Source organism: Adiantum capillus-veneris, chromosome 25, assembly GCF_014529385.1.
Source record: "Adiantum capillus-veneris isolate H3 chromosome 25, ASM1452938v2, whole genome shotgun sequence".
Lineage (NCBI taxonomy): Eukaryota > Viridiplantae > Streptophyta > Polypodiopsida > Polypodiales > Pteridaceae > Adiantum > Adiantum capillus-veneris.
Genome location: NC_140955.1, coordinates 99,456,935 through 99,475,489, shown reverse-complemented (window position 1 = coordinate 99,475,489; position 18,555 = coordinate 99,456,935). Strand labels below are relative to the sequence as shown.

Sequence of the window (18,555 nt, the reverse complement as noted above, 5' to 3'; positions counted from 1 at the left end):
AAATCAAAATCAAAAGTCTATAAGTAAAAAGTTACGACTAGGTCACTCCCCACCTAAGGCTCACTTTCCCGGCAACGACACTAATGTTAGCGGATTGCCATGACAAACATCTGTAACATAGATTTATGGCACTAACATAGTGTCAAATACTCAAGAAAGAAAGTCAGATGGGGCACAAAGACTCTTTGAGGGTGTCAGCCTCAAGAAGTGAACCTACAAAATGACAATATCTCTATCACATGCAAATATATCGCTCTCGGATCTAGCAACCTACATATGTCCTATGTCACCACACTTAGTCATCAACCCATTTTGGCACTCAAACAAAGTCCAAATGCTAAAAAACTTTAGGAGGAGGTCTAGGGCACTGAGGGGACTGGCCTAACAAGTTTGGTTGCAATTTGAGGAGGTACCAAAATCATGATCCATCATGATCAAGGTCCTCCTAGAAAGAGCAATAGAACATACCAAAAAGGTTTTCCTAGGGCCTAGGAACACTCTCCTATGGTCAGAATGTTTTAAAAAAATCATTATTGCACTCAAAATAGACAATTTAGCCTACTAATGAGTACTCCCTAATGATAGTAGAATTGACAATGACTATACTTGAATGAAAGAGCAATAGACAAGGAACACAATGCAAGTTTTGGAATCAAAATGTGATTACTAGAGCTCAAGATATGAGGATTACAAGATGCATGAGAGTAGCCACTCTCAGTCGTCAACTTGATAATAATAAGGGTTCCCATAACAAGGTCAAAGCGTGCATAGGCATTTTGAAAGAGAAATCAAAAAGCAAGTCACATAAGGCCTTGAATGACGAGACCCATTTACACACAAAAGAATAGACATCCAAAAATTTGTATTCCTTTCCCCTTCTCCTCTATGGCATGTTTTTTTTTTTGCAAAACTCACAAATTGTGAGTAGTAAATTAAAGATGAAAAAGAATTAGAGACGATAGCCCTGCTCAAAACAGGCTAGGGCATCAAAACTCACAACCAAGTCCCTCATCTACATGTCCATGATTCGACTTTTTAAAGGGAAGCCGAGAAACCTATTACAACATCACAAATAACATCGAGCTGACCATATTGGGTGCCACCATTACTGACCCACTCGCGCCAAGCCAAAAATGTCCAATATAATTAGCAGATACATAAAAAAGTATCTAGGAATAGAGATAAAGTCCCACAATGGGTGGATTCAATCACCTCCTTCACAAGAAAGACATCCCAACAACAGACGACCCTCGAACCAAAGAAACACCTAGATCTCAACAGCATCATCAACTAGCCCAGCAGGGGGACCAAGGGCTGCCACGAACCGGTATTCTCCTTCCACAAATGGACCACTTCTCCCTTGGTCCCAAAACCTTAACCAAAGCATCCTTCAAAACCAAACCAACAGGCCACCATCAACAAAGATTCACCCAACCCAACAAAACCAACCAATGAACAGTAATCAATGCATCGGAAGAGATCCATCATCCAAACTTCAACAAGGGAACAATCAGGCACATCAAATCCCTTACCAACAACAAGGGAGCAAGGCTACTGCTAAGCCCCTAGCACAAAAAGAAAAGCCAACTATGAGAGGGAAAGAAAGAAACTATGTAAGGTGGGGCAGTCGGGTGCCCCGACTCGGGAGCACCCCTGTCCACTGATGCTATGGCTCCCTACCACAGTTGCCTTGTTTTGCATGTATAACTAAAAGTTCCACTATGCAGTGAAACACGGCCCCAAGATGACCCACAAGTGAGGCCCCTCCTCGATGTGAGCATGCCTGAGCTGCCACCCCCATCCTACAACAGAGCTCCCCCTCCCTTGCTTCGGTACACAGAGAAGGTCCTTCTTTTAGGTTTTTTTCTCTGTGGCATGTTTTAACATGCCAAAAAGTACATATAGATAAATAATAAAGAGAAGGTGGATGAGATGTGTAAGAAAGAACTGAAATCATTTAGTTCTTTTTTACACAATCTCATGGCACTAATGGGACCAAAAGTTTAACCTTTGAATCATTGCATAGATAAAACTTGGGACGAGAGGTGAAATATAGTATAAGACCAAAATAATATGGCCAGGCTTATGCTAAACCACCTTAGCCAAATTATAGAGCAACCAAAACACTACTCACAAGTGGCCAAAGATGTAAGAGTAGTGCATCTTAGCAATATAAAGATTAGTGTATAGCCAAGAGAAGTGGAAACCTTGGAAAGGCCCATATCAAAGAATGAGTGTTGGGTGACCTTGAAGGCAATGGGAAAGAGAAAATAGAATAACCACATAAGCTTTCAAAAATTTTTGAGAGCATCTTAAAGTCCTGATAGCTCAGATGGCAAACAAGGCTTTGTTAGAAGGACATATGGATGCTAGCATGAAAAAAGGGCTGATAAAACCTATTCCCAAATTAATTTGGTTCTCTCTCTTAAAGCATTGGCGGCCTATCTCAATGATAACATTGGCCTACAAGATTATAGTCAAGGTTATCACTCTTAAGGGTTGCTCCTATTTTAGAAAAAGTGATTACATCCCTAGAGAAAGAATAATTTATAACAAGATTTTGGCAGCAATGATTGGCATTGAGTATGCAAATTTCACCAAGCAAGAATGTATCCTTTTACAACTTGACCTAGACAAGGCATATGGAAGAATCTCCTGGTCATACATTGAAGTTGTCATGAAGTCATTGGGCTATCAACCCAGAATGTGCACAGTTATGCACACCCTAAAGAAGATCCTCCAAATTCTTCTTCAATTACACGGTTGTAGGAAATTTTGAAGTGAAGAGATTAATCAAGAAAGGCTACCCACTTTCCTTGCTTCTCTTGGTAGCTGGGTCACATCCACTAGGACATCACACAAGAACAATTCTACAAAAGGACATATTCAAGGTCTTTTAATTATCGGGGGCAAACAATTGCTAGCAAAATTGTTTGTAGAAGATTTTTTGTTCTTCATAAAATCCACCCCTAGATGCTTAAAAGAGCACTCGAGATTTTTCAAATGTTTGTAACAACATCAAGCTCTAAGTGCAGCATCAAAAAATTCAAGATCGATTTCACTCACCAAAAAATGACTCATTTGACCCCATTAATGGTTAGGAGAGATTATCTCAAAAACAAAAGTGTTCAGACACCTCGATGCACCATTGGGAGTGGAAATCTTAGAAAAGCATAGATTCATAGACAAAATTAAAAATAAAATGAGAAGGTGGGAATATACACCTCCCGTTTCACAATAGAGTGATTGTGATTAACTCCTTTAGGATTCCCTACATATCCTTTATCTCACCAATTTTGTAAATGGCCAAGTGAAATTGGAAATAATTCCCAAACCCCATCAAACACTTCCTATGGAAAAATAGCACAAAATATATGACTCCATGGTAGTGTGGAAGTGGGAATGGGGGTAGAGACCCAAGGATCAAGGTGGCATTGAGATTTTGACCCCAGAGTGGCACATCAACTACATGTGTGCAAAGCTAGTGGTTTCATTGACAAATCAAAAGTAGGATTGGATGGTCATGGCTTGGGATATGATTGACAAAGAAAACCTTTTCTCATGATGAAGAGGCCCATGTAAGGAGGCAAAAGTGCATGACAAAATCCTCACTCCAAGCTAGAATTTCCTAAATCTTGGGGGTTGCACAAGGGAGGTACTAAGAAAATGCAACTAAGCAGCATTGTCACTCTACTAGAGGGAGACCTTCAGATACTTCAAATGCTCCATCCTACACTAGTCCCCTTGGATCTCTAAGCTAGGTGGAGAATCCTTGAATACCTTTTGGAGGGAAGTTTCCACACATGTGAATAAGAAAGGGAAATCCAAGGTGGCACATTTCTAGGATGATGACAACTTCTACCAAAAGGTGGTTTACTAGTTAGTGGTACAACATAGTTTAAATATGAATAAAAGACTATTGATCAATAGAGTCTCTTCAATTATGTGCAATAGTCCAATACTTCCCTCTAGGTCAAAGCTCGATTGGAAATCTTGGTGAGAGCTAGGCATTGGCCCAATGGTAGAATCTTTTCACTTCCCAAATCACTGGGAAATATTGGGGTAAAGGCAGTGTGCCTCTTAGCCTGATGGGACACATCAGAGGTATTTGACTTCCCATCACTTATACACCTTATTCTTTACTAGATATAAGAATAAGGGGCTCTCTCACACGCATTGTGTTGAGCTACTCCACCCACATCCTATGCTCTCTCTCTCTCTCTCTCTCTCTCTCTCTCTCTCTCTCTCTCTCTCTCTCTCTCTCTCTCTACACACACACACACACACACACACCACATTTGTGCATTATTCAATTTGTATCAGAGTGCATGGAAATTGTGAAGAGCACGGCAGTGTCAAGAGCTTCATGGAGATAGCTTGCTTGCTACTATTGGTGGTGGAGAGATCAAGAAATCTTGGAAGCTTTGTGAGAATGCAATGGGAGCTTGTGAGCTCAGTGAGAGTGATGTATGCTCTTGTGGAATCTTAAAAGAGAATGTGAAAGATAGTGTGTAGGTGAAGGTGCTCCCCTAAAAAATTGTGTGCAATAGTAGTACTATTTTGCAAATCGTTTTTCTCCTTGTAGAAGGAAGATGTGAAAATTCTACCCATAGTTTTCCTCCATTTCAATGTGGTCAACAGCTTTGTAAAAGAAACATTTTTGCAAATTCCTCACCATTTTGTTGATACTCAGCCCATAGTGACTACATACAAGAGTTTTTAGTTTTTTTGTTTTCACACGGTGTGCAAATTTGTGAGAGATACCCTGGGTCTATGCACAAAATATACAATTTACACCTTTATACAATTTTCAATATACATCAAAGTTGCGAAGGAAGAGGAAAGCGAGAATGATATGCTCAAGATTGATACTGATTTTTTTGGGGTCATGGTGGAAGACTCTCATGCAAAAGAGGAGGTGCAACTACAGGTGCACGATGTAGGTACAAAAGAAGCAGTCAATATGCTAAGTGGAGATTTGACCAAGCAAGAAAAGGAAAGCTACGTCCAATAATGTGCATCCTTTCCAAATTTGTTTGCAACAAAGTACAAAGATCTGCAAGGAAAAAGGGGTGTTGAGCATAAGATAATCCTCAAGGAAGGGTACAAGCCTAAGGCGCAAAAGTTAAGAAGGTTGGGTGAGATTCAAAACAAAGCCCTTTGGCAGGAGATCAATCAAATGTTGGATGCAGGTATTATATACCCAGTGAAGGAGTCTAAGTGAGTTTCCCCGATGGTTATCCCTCCTAAAAATAATGGGAAGTGGTGAGTGTGTGTCGACTATAAACCCTTGAATACGGCAACCAAGAGAAATTACTGCATGTTTCTGTTTCAGGATGAGATCCTAAACCAGATAGTTGGACCTGAGAGGCACTCCATCATGGATGTGTTTTTAGGGTACTTTCAGATAGGGATTGCTTTTGAAGACCAGCTGAAGACAACATTTATCTCTCCATGGGGATGTTTTTCCTATCACAGGATTCCATTTGGGTTAGTGAATTCATATGCCACCTTTTAGGATTGGATGAACATGGTATTTTGTCCCTACTTGGGCAGGTTTATCATGATTTTCATGGATGACATTGGGTGTTATAGCTCATGGGAAGATCATTTGTCAAAGTTGGGGATTTGTTTTCAAAGGCTTGATGAAGAAGGAGGCTAACTGAACAGCAAGAAGTGTAAGTTAGCATAGCCTTCAGCATCAACATTTTTCTTGTGGTGTCGCAAAATGGAATTGAGGCAGATCCAAAAAAGGTCAAGGCTCTAGTCTTGATGGAGTCCTCTACTAGTTCTCAAGGTTTGGAATCATTTGTGCATAGGATGAAGTATCTATCGAGTTTTTTCTGGTGTCACACTATGTATACCCCCTTCAAAAGAAGGCGTAGTAGGTGCATGGCTTTGAATGGGACAAGGAGGTTCAAGAAGCTTTTGATCGAGTGAAGGAAATCTTGTGCCAGCTGCCAACGGTATACCTACTTAATCAAGAAGATTATTTTTATGCTGCCATGACGGTAGGCACGGTGGCTATTGGGGCAGTATTACTACAAAAGGTGGGAAGGATCTATAAGCCTATCTATTTTGAAAGTGGTGATTCTACCGCTCATTTTGATGCAGATGGTTTCACCAAGCCCCTGAGAAAAGATTGCCATCTGATTTAGCAGAAAGACCCACATTGTCATAGATGTGTCCACACCATTGGTGTTGCATCGAGGTCCCATGTGTGCCTCGATTTCACCATTCAAAATAGCAATGTGCATGTTGTAAAGGGCGGGGATGGATGGCTTACTACCACATGGGGAAACATGGCATGTGCCAGGTGTGCACCCTATGTAAGCATTGTCGCTCTTTCCATTGCTTGTTGCAAGTTTAAGGTTTTCTTTGTGTTGAGACCTCATTGTGTGTTTACAAGAGGCTAGCATCAACAACATCTATTGTTTTTAGATCGATGAAATTTACGATGGTGGTTGATGTGGACAAGGCATTGCTGTTGAGTATACTACATGGAGAAGCATCATCCTAGGCGTTGAATCTATTTGCATAGTATGGATAATATCCTGCTTTGACATTTTCTCACTCTGTGATATGTCTAGTTTCAAATATTGTGATGCTAACTTAATGTGTGTTCTAGGCTTGCTTGCAGGTAGGTTGAGCACAAATATGTCAAGGAAAGCACCCTAGCCCTTTCTACAAATGAGAGTAGACTATAGCTACTTTAGAGTTGCGGCTATGAATCCCTCCTCCTCCCTCGCCATAGCAGGCATGAAGTATGCCATGGGAGCTCTGGAATGTGTTGTTGTTGGCTTTGATGTTGGTGGTGAAGAAAACAAATTCAAGCATCACGTCAATTTTGAGAGCTCCATTTCTACACTCTATTCTTGATAGGCTTTTATCAAGACCGGATTCTTGACCTCCTTATAGAGAGGGGGGTTGGTATAGGGATTAATTTTTTTACCATCAAATGAGAGGAGCCAGCTATCGTGAGTAAGGTTGTATAGTAGTGGGAAAAAGGAGAAGCTAGACAAAAAATTGATTCCTTATGATTGTCGTCATGGTCATCTTCATGGATTTTTGTCATAGTCGTCTTCACGGGCCGACATCTCTTGAGAAAGTAGGAGACCTTTTGAAATATCATTTTTGAGGGTAGCCTCCACTAGTCACCTCTGAGATTAGGGTTGCCCCCCATAGAATTGTCAAGTGTGTGTACCCATGGATCATGGGTGGGACACTTCTTAAGTGCTTGCTTCTTTGCAAGTGTTGTCTAATCCCTCGGAAGGATATCTACATGTACGAGGGTGATAGAGCTTTTTGCTCCACAAAATGCTATTACTAATAGTTTGTTATGAATGAAATTAAAGAAAGACACTCGGCAATACTTTGAGCTCACAAGATGTCCTCAAAAGCTCAAAGCTTGTACTCCATGTCTTGAATCATGATAGAGGAGATGCCTCTACCAAGATCCTCACCCTGAGTCCCCGAGTCCCTCCTTGAGTGTTTGATTCCACAATTCCTTCTAGGTTTCTGGCACGTACAAGCATAAGCAAGACTTTAAGGTCGTGGGATGTCCTTTGAAGCTCTAAGCTTGTACTTCCATGTCTTGAATCATGATGGAGGAGATGCCTCTACCAAGCTCTTCGCCTGAGTCCCCGAGTCCCTCCTTGACTGTTAAATTCCACAATTCCTTCTAGTTGTCCGGACGTACAAGCATAGGCAAGACTTTGAGCTCATGGAATGTCCTCTAAAGCTCTAAGCTCGTACTTCCATGTCTTGAATCAAGGCGAGGAGATGCCTTTACCGAGCTCATGGAATGTCCTCTAAAGCTCTAAGCTTGTACTTCCATGTCTTGAATCATGATGGAGGAGATGCCTCTACCAAGCTTCTCATCTTGAATCCCCAAGTTCCTCCTTGAGTGTTTGATTCCACAATTCCTTCTAGTTGTCCGGCACGTACAAGCATAGGCAAGACTTTGAGCGCGTGGTATGTCCTCTAAAGCTCTAAGCTTGTACTTCCATGTCTTGAATCATGATGGAGGAGATGCCTCTATTAAGCTTCTCATCTTGAATCCCCAAGTCCCTCCCTGAGTGTTTGATTCCACAATTCCTTCTACTTGTTCGGCACGTACAAGCATAGGCAAGAATTTGAGCTCATGGGATGTCCTCTAAAGCTCCAAGATTTTATGTCCATGTCTTGAATCGTGATGGAGCATATGCCTATACCAAGCTTCTCTCTCTCTCTCTCTCTCTCTCTCTCTCTCTCTCTCTCTCTCTCTCTCTCTCTCTCTCTCTCTCTCTCTCTCTCTCTCTCTCTCTCTCTCTCTCTCTCTCTCTCTCTCTCTCTCTCTCTCTGTGCGAACATTTGGAGCGACTTTTGTAGATTTTTCTCTCTCATTTATCAGATAAACAGGGTTAAATGCTAATGTCTTTGTATTTTAAATCCTCAATATCAAGTAAAACCTATTGCATTTTAAAACACAATGGATTTTACTGCCAAAAATATGGCACATGTGTTTTGAAAAAATACCATTATCATGTTATAGGGGTTGATGAAGCTACTTCTCCCCCATTCAATGGATATAGGGATTTATGAATATATACAATGCCTTCTACGATTGCAAGAGCTAGGTACAAAATTAATTATTGATTGGTCGATTTGTTGTTGTGCAAGTGTGATACTATGATTCAAGTCATTCAATGCAATGGGCTCACATAAGATTGAGGTAGATTTGCAACCAAGATTAGCTCAATCCCTATAAGTGAACATAGGCATGCCATTGACCTTTTTTCTAGCACTACTAATGTACCCATGCTATCCCACATCAATTTTGATAGCCATTATGTTACACTTGACAAAGCATTTTCAAGAGGAATACAAACACATTAAGGCCACATATGTGTAGTCTAGCTACAATCCCATACTCTCCATGTCAACAACCGTTCAGCGCCAGTTTTTTCTTTGGCCTTTTATGGATTAGAAGGATTAACTACCATGACCCCAACAATGCTTCCTTAGGTAGTTGTGAGCTTTCTTTAGGCTAAAAAATTAGGTAAAGTTTATCTTTCAATAAATACTTTTTTTTGTAACACGGGAGTATTGGGACTCGACAAATTACTTTTACAACACAAATCCATCATTGTGATATGAAACATCCATATGGTTGAAATGTTCTATTATCTCACAAGAATCAGAATAGTATTGTTGAATTCCATGAATATAGATTTATCTTCAAATGAGTCTAAAACCAATGGAGTGTGGAATACGAACCCAATTAGCTAGACCATGTAGCTCTATGAGATTGAGAAAATGGAAAAATATACCTAGTTCTCATGGCTAAAGCCTAATCTTGGCTAATGCCAAAACTAGTGTCACCCGTAGTTTTTTTATACTATCTATTGCTGGTCAATACTCACAAGGCTAACAATGTGAGAGAGCATTAGTCACATCCTAATCAATCATTTTCCAAGCTTCCAACAATTGAATTGGCCATTGAGTAGGTGTATTCCTAGGCTTCTCTATTCCCCTAGCTTTTAGTACTTAAAGGGTAGTTTGCAAGTTTCTAAGAAGGTCCAATAATGTAGAAACAAGGCCTCTAGATGCAAAAGTATCGTATTCCCAACCAAAAAATTCTAAGATGTTCTAGACAACCCTCTAAAATAGTTGATTATCAAAGTTTCCATATTCCTTAAGGTGGATGGTAGTAATTTGTTCACACATCTTAGTTCTTTAACAAATAGTGTTCATGTATGCTATTTCTTTGTGGTAATTTAAGCATTAATGTTTGTAAAAATTTAATTAAATTATTAATTATATTTTATTTAAATTGTTGTATTGGAAGTGATTTAATAAGTATTTACATTTATTTTGTTAGCATCAAAAAAGTTTAATTTTGTAATTATTTTCTTTGAATAAAGACCGTGCATTGATCTTAAGCTATGTATCCTTTCAGCCATCACAAAGACATCCTTCAAAGTGCATGCAATGGCCAGACATTTCACCATGGCAGTATAGATATAATCATATAAACAATAGGCTATATTTGATGTGTAAGATGTGTCAAATAGATGTTATATGTTAATTGATCTAATGGTTCAAACTCATACATTGAAGCATTGAGCACTTCTAGTGGTCTAAAAAGGAATTCGTTTGTAGCATCAATGTACATAATTCTTACAAACCTTGGATGCTTGCTCGATTTTCTCACTCACTTGTTTGGACTTGCTTGGTTTTCTTTGCTTGCCTTTTTGACTACCTCCTTTTGTTGAAAGAACTCAAGCAATGTCTCGTCGACGGTTGTTGCGTGTATTAGCGAATCTCCAATAAGCGCATGCAAGAGAACTAGAATTAGCTTGTTTTCAAGAAAGTATACATGATATACAACCATAATCTCTAGGTTTGTAGTATCAACATTTCCAAGTGGACATAAATTCCCGAACCTTGGTCACCTTCTCCACTAGATACACATTGAACTACACCAGTCATTCGAGACATAATGTTGTGTACTCTCGTGTCCTAGTATGTATGCAGCAACTATGTGTATCCATATCGAACATCTCCTCGAATGGTGCATGCATTATGTTTGACAAGTGATTATACACACCATACCGCTTGTCTCTAGGGACCTACATAGATAAATTGACACCAATGTAAACATGACATGCCAAAAAGAGAAAATATTCACCAATTAATGGATCACAAACCTATGGCAGGAGGTTCTCCACCCATGCCTTCTTTGCATGGAACTAGTAAGGCAACACATGGCATGCTACTTGTTGTTTCCCCCTTCTTCGTCTTGATTCCAACAATGAGGGTGTTCATGGACCACCTTGAGAATTGCCTCCAACTCTTGTTGATTCTTGTCAATGACAATGGCAGTAGGTCAAATTGCACCTACCCTCACAAACACCATCTTGAAGGTCAACTCCAAGGCCCATTTTTCTTGGTTGCTATCCACATCACTTGTACACAGCATTAGCCATATTGGAATACCCACATCATTGGGCAAGATAGTAGCATAGAGAGACAAACCAAAGGTGTTTTCCTTGAATGTACTTTCTATATCCCATGCATTATGGCATTGTAAAGAAGTGTGCAATGTGGTTAGTGAAGCATCCGGCCTTTGACTATGAGGGTTTAGAGAAAAATTAACAAAGCGAATTGCAAATTATTTGAAGAAAAAGACACACTTAAAATGAAAAAAACTCTAGCCCTGAAAGCTTCACTCTAAAACATAACCAAGATCAACTCAAAACTCTTGTGTATGTGATGATCTGGTGTAGCTCACTCCCAATTGCATAGATAAAGTGGATGTTCACCCTATCAAAAATCCTTTCTTCCTCCTTCAGTTCTTCATCTAGGCCATCTCATGGAAGCTTCAACACCTCCATAAACAAGCCAACACACCTTTTTGAGGAGAGAAAACCCTGATTGGATCACCCACATGCACAAATACAAGGTAGAAAACCCTAATTAAGTCATCCACATGCACAATTACAAGGTAGAAAAACCTAACTGGATCACTTACATGCACAGATACAAGGTAGAAATAATGTGGGGACGACACTAACACACCATAGAAGTAGCCTATGTATTCCTTCTTAGAGAGGCCTAAAAATCTCTCCAAAAAATCTCTTTTGATACTAGTAGTCATGGACACTGTTGTTGATGTGGCAATTTGACCCATCTTTTCCCAATTTTGGGTTATGCTTTATCATTTTATGGGCTTTTTTGAACAATTTTAGCCAAAAATGCCCTCCTTTGCATGTAAAAAACCCAAGAGAGCTGGAAAAAGTCCCTAGATTTGTGGAAAATTTCCCTTGGACTCAAAATACATGTTGAACCTCATTTTTTCACTTATCAAGGACTTTAGATACATTGTTTATGATTGCATATGAAACTTGCTATTTCTGGTCGAGATCGTCCGCACTAGGCAAAATGAGTGTGTCATCCTAATGCACTTGACATATGTACATTTCTAAAACAAATTGGGAATGCTTATATGTGATAAAACATGCAACAATGCCATGTCCAAGGCCTCACCTTCCCAACAACGTATGTACATGACTGCAACCGTGGCAACCGTTCTCACATATATGATACTATGTACAGTGTAGCATTTAGTCCCACATAACAAAAGGCATAAAATTTGAGCTGAAAATTTTGATTTCACATTATCAACGTGCCACAACACAACATTAACCCTCTCTAAACTTGTACATCCTCTGACATGTACCACATAAATCTCTTTGTAGGTTTAGTCTTCAGTTAAGTCAATGTACATGTCAATTCCATCATCACTTTCATAAAAAATATAACGCATCATCCTTTCTTTCTTCATCATCATCCATAGCATTTTCACACCAACACCCAACCACCTTCCTCAAAAGCTTTAGGTCCGAGCATATGCCTCTTATCAAATCGGTCCTTATTCTTTAACCTTGCATGTCTTTTAATCGTGCTTCTACAATCTCAACATGTTGAGGCCTTCTTTCTAATTGTTGCATGTGCAAAGTAAGAAGGTCTTCCCTTTTATTTCATCTTCCCAAGGTAATACATTCCATGTGGGAATTACATCCTCGATTGGCATTACATGTTTTTCACCATACATCAACTCAGAAGGCGTATAACCTGATGAAAGGCGAGAGACAACACGCACAAATTGCCTTTGTATAGCTAGGAGCACCCTTTTATGCTTAAGGACCTCAGATCATATAACCACATTATGTCACCCTTTCTCTCCCTCTCTCTCACATACTCTAATTTAGAAAGGAAAAAAACACATTTTCTACTTTTTGTACATGGAGGGTTGGCTATGCCTCCGTCCCTTTCTTACTTTTTGTCAAAATCAAGAGTAAACTTGCAACAAGAAACAGATAGTTTTGCCAAATATGTCAAAACCTATAAAAATGCTCAAAAATGGTCATGAGACTAGAAGTGGAACCCCATTTGATGGCTGAAGCTGGGCATAAACAACACTCCATTAACACCCATACCAAAGATGTGCAGGTACTCCATCAACAGATAACACATTCTTTGACTCAAGATCCGCATCTAGTCTGAGCATGTATGCACAAGCCGGACCTGTGCAAGCATGGATTCTACATCAATCCTTGAATAAGCCCTTTCTTCCAAAAGGTATAAACTATAGAATTTCCGCTCTTAAAAGATACTCTCAGTTAGGATTTGGGGCGTCAACTTCAAGTACAGCCCCTTGACTCCTCACTTGCCCCTTCATGTTGTGTGCTACCATGTCTTCTCAGCATAATGCCATATTGGCCCTCATACCTCCACCTTGTGCAAGCTCTCTCCCCTCTCTTGGTTCTCCCAATCTCCCTTTCCCATGCTTCCTCATGAGTCTCAAGTCATCCTCACATGGCATCTAGTTCCATGCTATATTCGGCCCCTTCCCCTGCAACTTCAAACTCTTGGTTGACTGGCATCCCCTCTTTTTTTAAAAAAATGATAAGGATGATATTCACTTGAAATTCTTGCAAGGACTAGTTCCCATCAATCTCCATTTGCTTGTAGTCCTTCTTCTCTTCATAAAATCATCATCCTCTCTATCATGGGCTTGAGTTGTGGATTCAATCACCAAAGGCTAGCCAAAGCAAATACTATAATAGCCTCCATGCAAGACGATCAAGTTTGGAATGCCACACTTACACCATGTATGATGTTCACAAGCTTCATGTAGAAACTTTATTAGAGGGTATAGTGCTTTTGAATAGCATGCAAAATGGAATCCAGCATCATTGCTTGCTCGACCCCTTGTTGAGCATTTATACTCAACAAAACATCACCTATAAGTCAAAAATAATAATAAGAACTCATGGTGCAAACTGACTTTTCTTGAAGACAAACAGTTTTACAAGGTTTTGTACAAACCACCCCAACTAATTCCATCACGGAGACCCTCTTGGACCACTATGTAACAACTTCATGCCATATGAACCTCTTGGTGCACTGCAAGCACAATATATTAAGATGATTTTAGACTTTTCTCTGTATGCTGCCATCAAGGGTAACATATAAGCAAGAAGATCATGATAAGGTATATCATCGACCCCATAATGCTCAAAGAAATTTGTGAAGAGAGTTTCATACTTCATACCTATCTCCATACCACCATACACAGATGTAGGGTTCCTGCCATGAAATATACTAAAAACATGCACAGACTAGAGCAAGAAATACAGCCACAAGGTCCATCATCTATAAACTTGCATTGAGACTTGCAATCTATCACCTGTCCCCTAATAAAGGGGATTCTTAGGCTCATAAAACCACCCAAACAAGAAGAACATGTTCATCAGATCCTTGTGCAAAGAGAAACCCACATGTACCTCTTGTCAATTGTTGAAAACTTACATATGAGGCACTGCAAGATGGAAAACATGACTTCCAGATCTAGGAATTGGCACCACCATCAGATCCTTACAAACACTCACTTTATCTATCACCTTCTCCTCTTCCATCGGCTCTTCAAAACTAGGCTCTTCTTGCCCAACTCCCTATTTCGGCCCCACATCTTTGCAAACAACCTCTCACACTTTTGACAAGAGCCTACAACTTGGTATACATGCCAAACAACACAGTACAAAGCACAATGTTATTACGCAGCAAGCCTTACTCAGCAATCTCATCACAAATTCTTTCTCCCTTATTGGTTGCATCTAGGCTACCACAGGCTTTCAAAATACAAGAAAACATTGTTGCATTAGGGAAGAAGCCCTCACTTTCGATTTGTTTGAAGAAACTTGGGTGCTCCTTCACCGTGATGAAGCTGAGCATATCCTGCACCTAAAGTAGTCGAAAAGACAATAGGTGAAGTGGAAATCTTGAAAGACTTCTCGTGGATTTTTAAGTGATTTCAATCAACACACTTCTAAGAACATCATTTCCCTTTGAGTGCCATAGTCGAACAATCTCAACAGGTATCTTACTACCCATCCTAGCATTGCCGCAAGCTTTCAAGACACCAAAAAGGTACTTTATTTGGAGTGAGGCCATGGAGCAACAATCCTTTAAAGTAGATTAATTCCTCCTCCTCAAGATCATGCTACAATAATTTGCAATCAAGGTATTTTGAGGAAACCACTCAAAATTTGAAGCTCCCCATGCATTTGCTACCCTTTTGCTAGCACTCTACATTTGACATAGATATCGACCAAAGTAGCTCCAAATGAACAAACAACCCCTCCTGTTGCAATGTCCCAAAATAATTTGGAGCATCTAGAATCTACTCATGTTCCATATAACCAGCTATAACTCAAGACTAGGAAATGATACCCCGAGCAAGCAACTCAACTTTTTGGCGCGCGGGGGGGGGGGGGGGGGGGGGGGGGGGGGGGGACTATTTATAAAACCCCTTAGCTGTGATTTTTTCACCAATAAAAGGGGCCCTTTTTTATTCAATCTGTAATTTTTTCTCCAAGATCATTTTTTTTGTACCCTTCTGTATGTGAAAATGTAAGAAAATATACAATAAAATAAACCCTACTATTAAACCCATGTGATAGACATTTTTTTAGTGTAGTGACCCCCCCCCCCCCCCCCCCCCCCCCCCCCCCCCCCCCCCCCCCCCCCCCCCCCCCCCCCCCCCCCCCCCCCCCCACCCACCCCCGTGCCCCCTGAGTTCATTGAGAGCTTGTGCTCCCTTCACTAGAACACCGCATTTTTCATACATATCCATAAAAGCATTGTCAATGTGGTTCCCTTCCCCAATAGATCTTGCTTCAAAATCTCATCATGAATTTTCTCCATTCCCCCTTTTCAAGTTTTTGAATGCTACTGCAAGATTTTAAAGGTGACACAAAGGTGCTGCATTAGGGGAGACCCATTCGAATGCATCCACTCTTCGCAATTTAAAGCATCTTGACCGTCGATGCATCTTGACCATGGCCATGTTGGGCATATCCTGCTATGAGCGCATTCCAAAAGATTACATTCTGAATGGGAAGGTCACCAAAATCTTTACAGGCTTTGCAAAGGGCATGATACTTGGTGCACATGTCAACTAACAAAATCCCAACACTACATCACTTCCAAGCAGCCCTTGTGTAGAGTTGCCACCTATGCCTCTAAGGCACCTCAGCTTGATTGGTGTTAAAAAAAATTATTGCAGACACCATATAAGAACAAAAACGCAAAACCTTACATCACACACCCTCCTCCCTAATTTGTACACGAGCAGTGGACATGTTGCTTCTAGCGAGCTAAATATTGTTCTTGCTTTTGCTCTCTATTGACTGTTGGGTCATATAAGATTAGCAGCCACTCTAGGAAATATATTCACCTACCCCTTTTCCCTCCATCTATAACCATTTTGATGATAAACACAAGCCGCAATGACTACTTGCCATATAGTGTAGCCATCTCCAAAACATGTTGCTCATGACATTCATCTTTCAACAAGCCATAACCAAAGAAATGTTTCATGTCAAACTCCCAAATGTCATAGCTAATAGCTTCTACTTTAATATTCCCATTCATTCATATTGCCCCTTTGGAACATATGATGTGCATTTTACACCTTGTAGTTCATAAAAACATTTAGTATTGATCTTTGAGCATGCACACATGAACAAGGTTGATCTGAGAACATAAGAAATCAGAAATAAGGTGCAATTTTCTAGCATCTCATACTGTTGTCAATCATGTTGTCATTGAAGCTTCAAGAACTTTATCCTTGCTTCATCCCTTTGAACCTTGAGGGTCATACATTCATCCGTTCAATAGTGGGATTGTGAAAGCCCCATTTGGCTTCAAGGCTAGAGTCATCATCATCAACATGAAAACAAAAATTCCTACATACATCTGAATAATCCACTTTTGGCTCAGCATGGACCGCAACAAAACTTGCATTTGGTACTTGTAAATCCTCACTTTGGATATATGTACCTTTCAACCAGTCATCCTGACCCCCCAAACCACCCAAAAACTCTTCTATTGTTGTCTCCTCATCAACAAAAGTAGCAAGGCATGCAAAACTATTAGCATTAGTGTATATCAGAGGACCCATATGCATGGATACTCCCTCAAAGTGATCATCATCTGAAGGCAACCCATTATGACCATCGGTCTTTTTATCACAAAATGACAAACTACCATAAGATCAGGTGCTTGCATTGATGGCCACCTTGCATGTTTCATCCATGACTACATCCTCATATGTCCCCAGCACATTGTCAACATACATAAGACCTTCATCGCCTTAATTAATCTCACAAGACAAGGAGCATGCTCACTTCCAAAATTTAGCTTGCTGCACGATCCATCCACATGATAGGATCCACACGCCTGCAAGAAATTGACTTCAAGTTTCCCTTTGTGGAGAGTTCTCATGTTTTGTCCTCAGACCCATCTGCATCACATCTAGCCTCATGTAAGACTCTAGCTATATTGTATCTCTTCTAGCCAATTGCAATAGAGCTCCCATGCCCTACATGTCAAACCCTACCATGCATAATTTGCATGATCTTAGTCATAGTAGATTTGCAATCACGCAATTTGCTCTACACAAGGCAAAACCATGCTTGGACGTCCTCTCAAGAGTGCCTGTAAAAAACCTGTTGGTTTCCATACCCAAATCAAACATCAAACACCATGAAAACTTTTGTGAAGGTTCCCTTGAGTGCAATTTGAGGCCTATGTCAATCCTCAATGGAGGGCACCAAAACCTGATGAAAGGCATTGGACAACACAGAGAACTCCCCACAAACTTTCCTTTGTGTAGTGTGGAGCACCCTTTTATGCTTAATGACCTCTCATATAGCTACACTACCTCACCCTTTATCTCCCTCTCTCACATACTTTGATCTAGAAACAACAAAAAAATGTTTTCTACTTTTTGTACATGGGTTGACTACGCCTCTGCCCCTTTTAACTTCCCTTTCTAACTTTTTGTCAAAATCAAGAGTGAACTTGCAACAAGAGATTGTTGTTTTTCCAATTATGTCGGAACCTATAAAAACCATCATGAGACCACAAGTGGAACCCCGTCTGATGGCTGAAGTTGGGCATAAACAAGACTCCATTAACACCCATACCAAAGATGTGCAGGTTCTCCATCAGCAGCAGATAACGCATTCTTTGACCCAACATCCGCTTCTAGTCTAAGCATGTATGCACAAGCCGGACATGTGCAAGCATAAATTCTAAATTAATCAATGAGTAAGCTGTTTCTTCCAAAGGGTATAACTCCAAGGCTGCCTGCTCCTTAAAGATACTCTCAATTAGGACTTGGGATGCCAGCTTCAAGTGTAGCCCCTTCAACTCCTCACTTGCCCCTTCACATTATGTGATGTCAGGGCTTCTTATAACAATACCATCTTGGCCCTCATACCTCCACTTTGTGTGAGCTCTCTCCCCTCTCTTTGTTCCCGACTTCCCTTTCCCATGCTTCCTCATGAGTCCCAAGTTGTAGAATGTGGGTATAGGATCAATTGTAGGTGAACTTGCAAAGGCATTGTAGGAAAGGTAATATAATCTATAAGGGATTTATAATCAGGGTATGATCAGTTCCAGCTATGGAAAGCAGGAACTTGACTACTTTTGTGTTCGGTA

The 18,555-nt window shown here is 40.3% G+C and overlaps 1 pseudogene; it reads right to left on the bottom strand.

Annotated features, from left to right (window-relative positions):
- Nucleotides 1-16,478: 16,478 nt before the first annotated feature.
- LOC147425361 (uncharacterized) lies at nucleotides 16,479-17,188 on the bottom strand (annotated as a pseudogene).
- Between the last annotated feature and the right edge of the window lie 1,367 nt (nucleotides 17,189-18,555).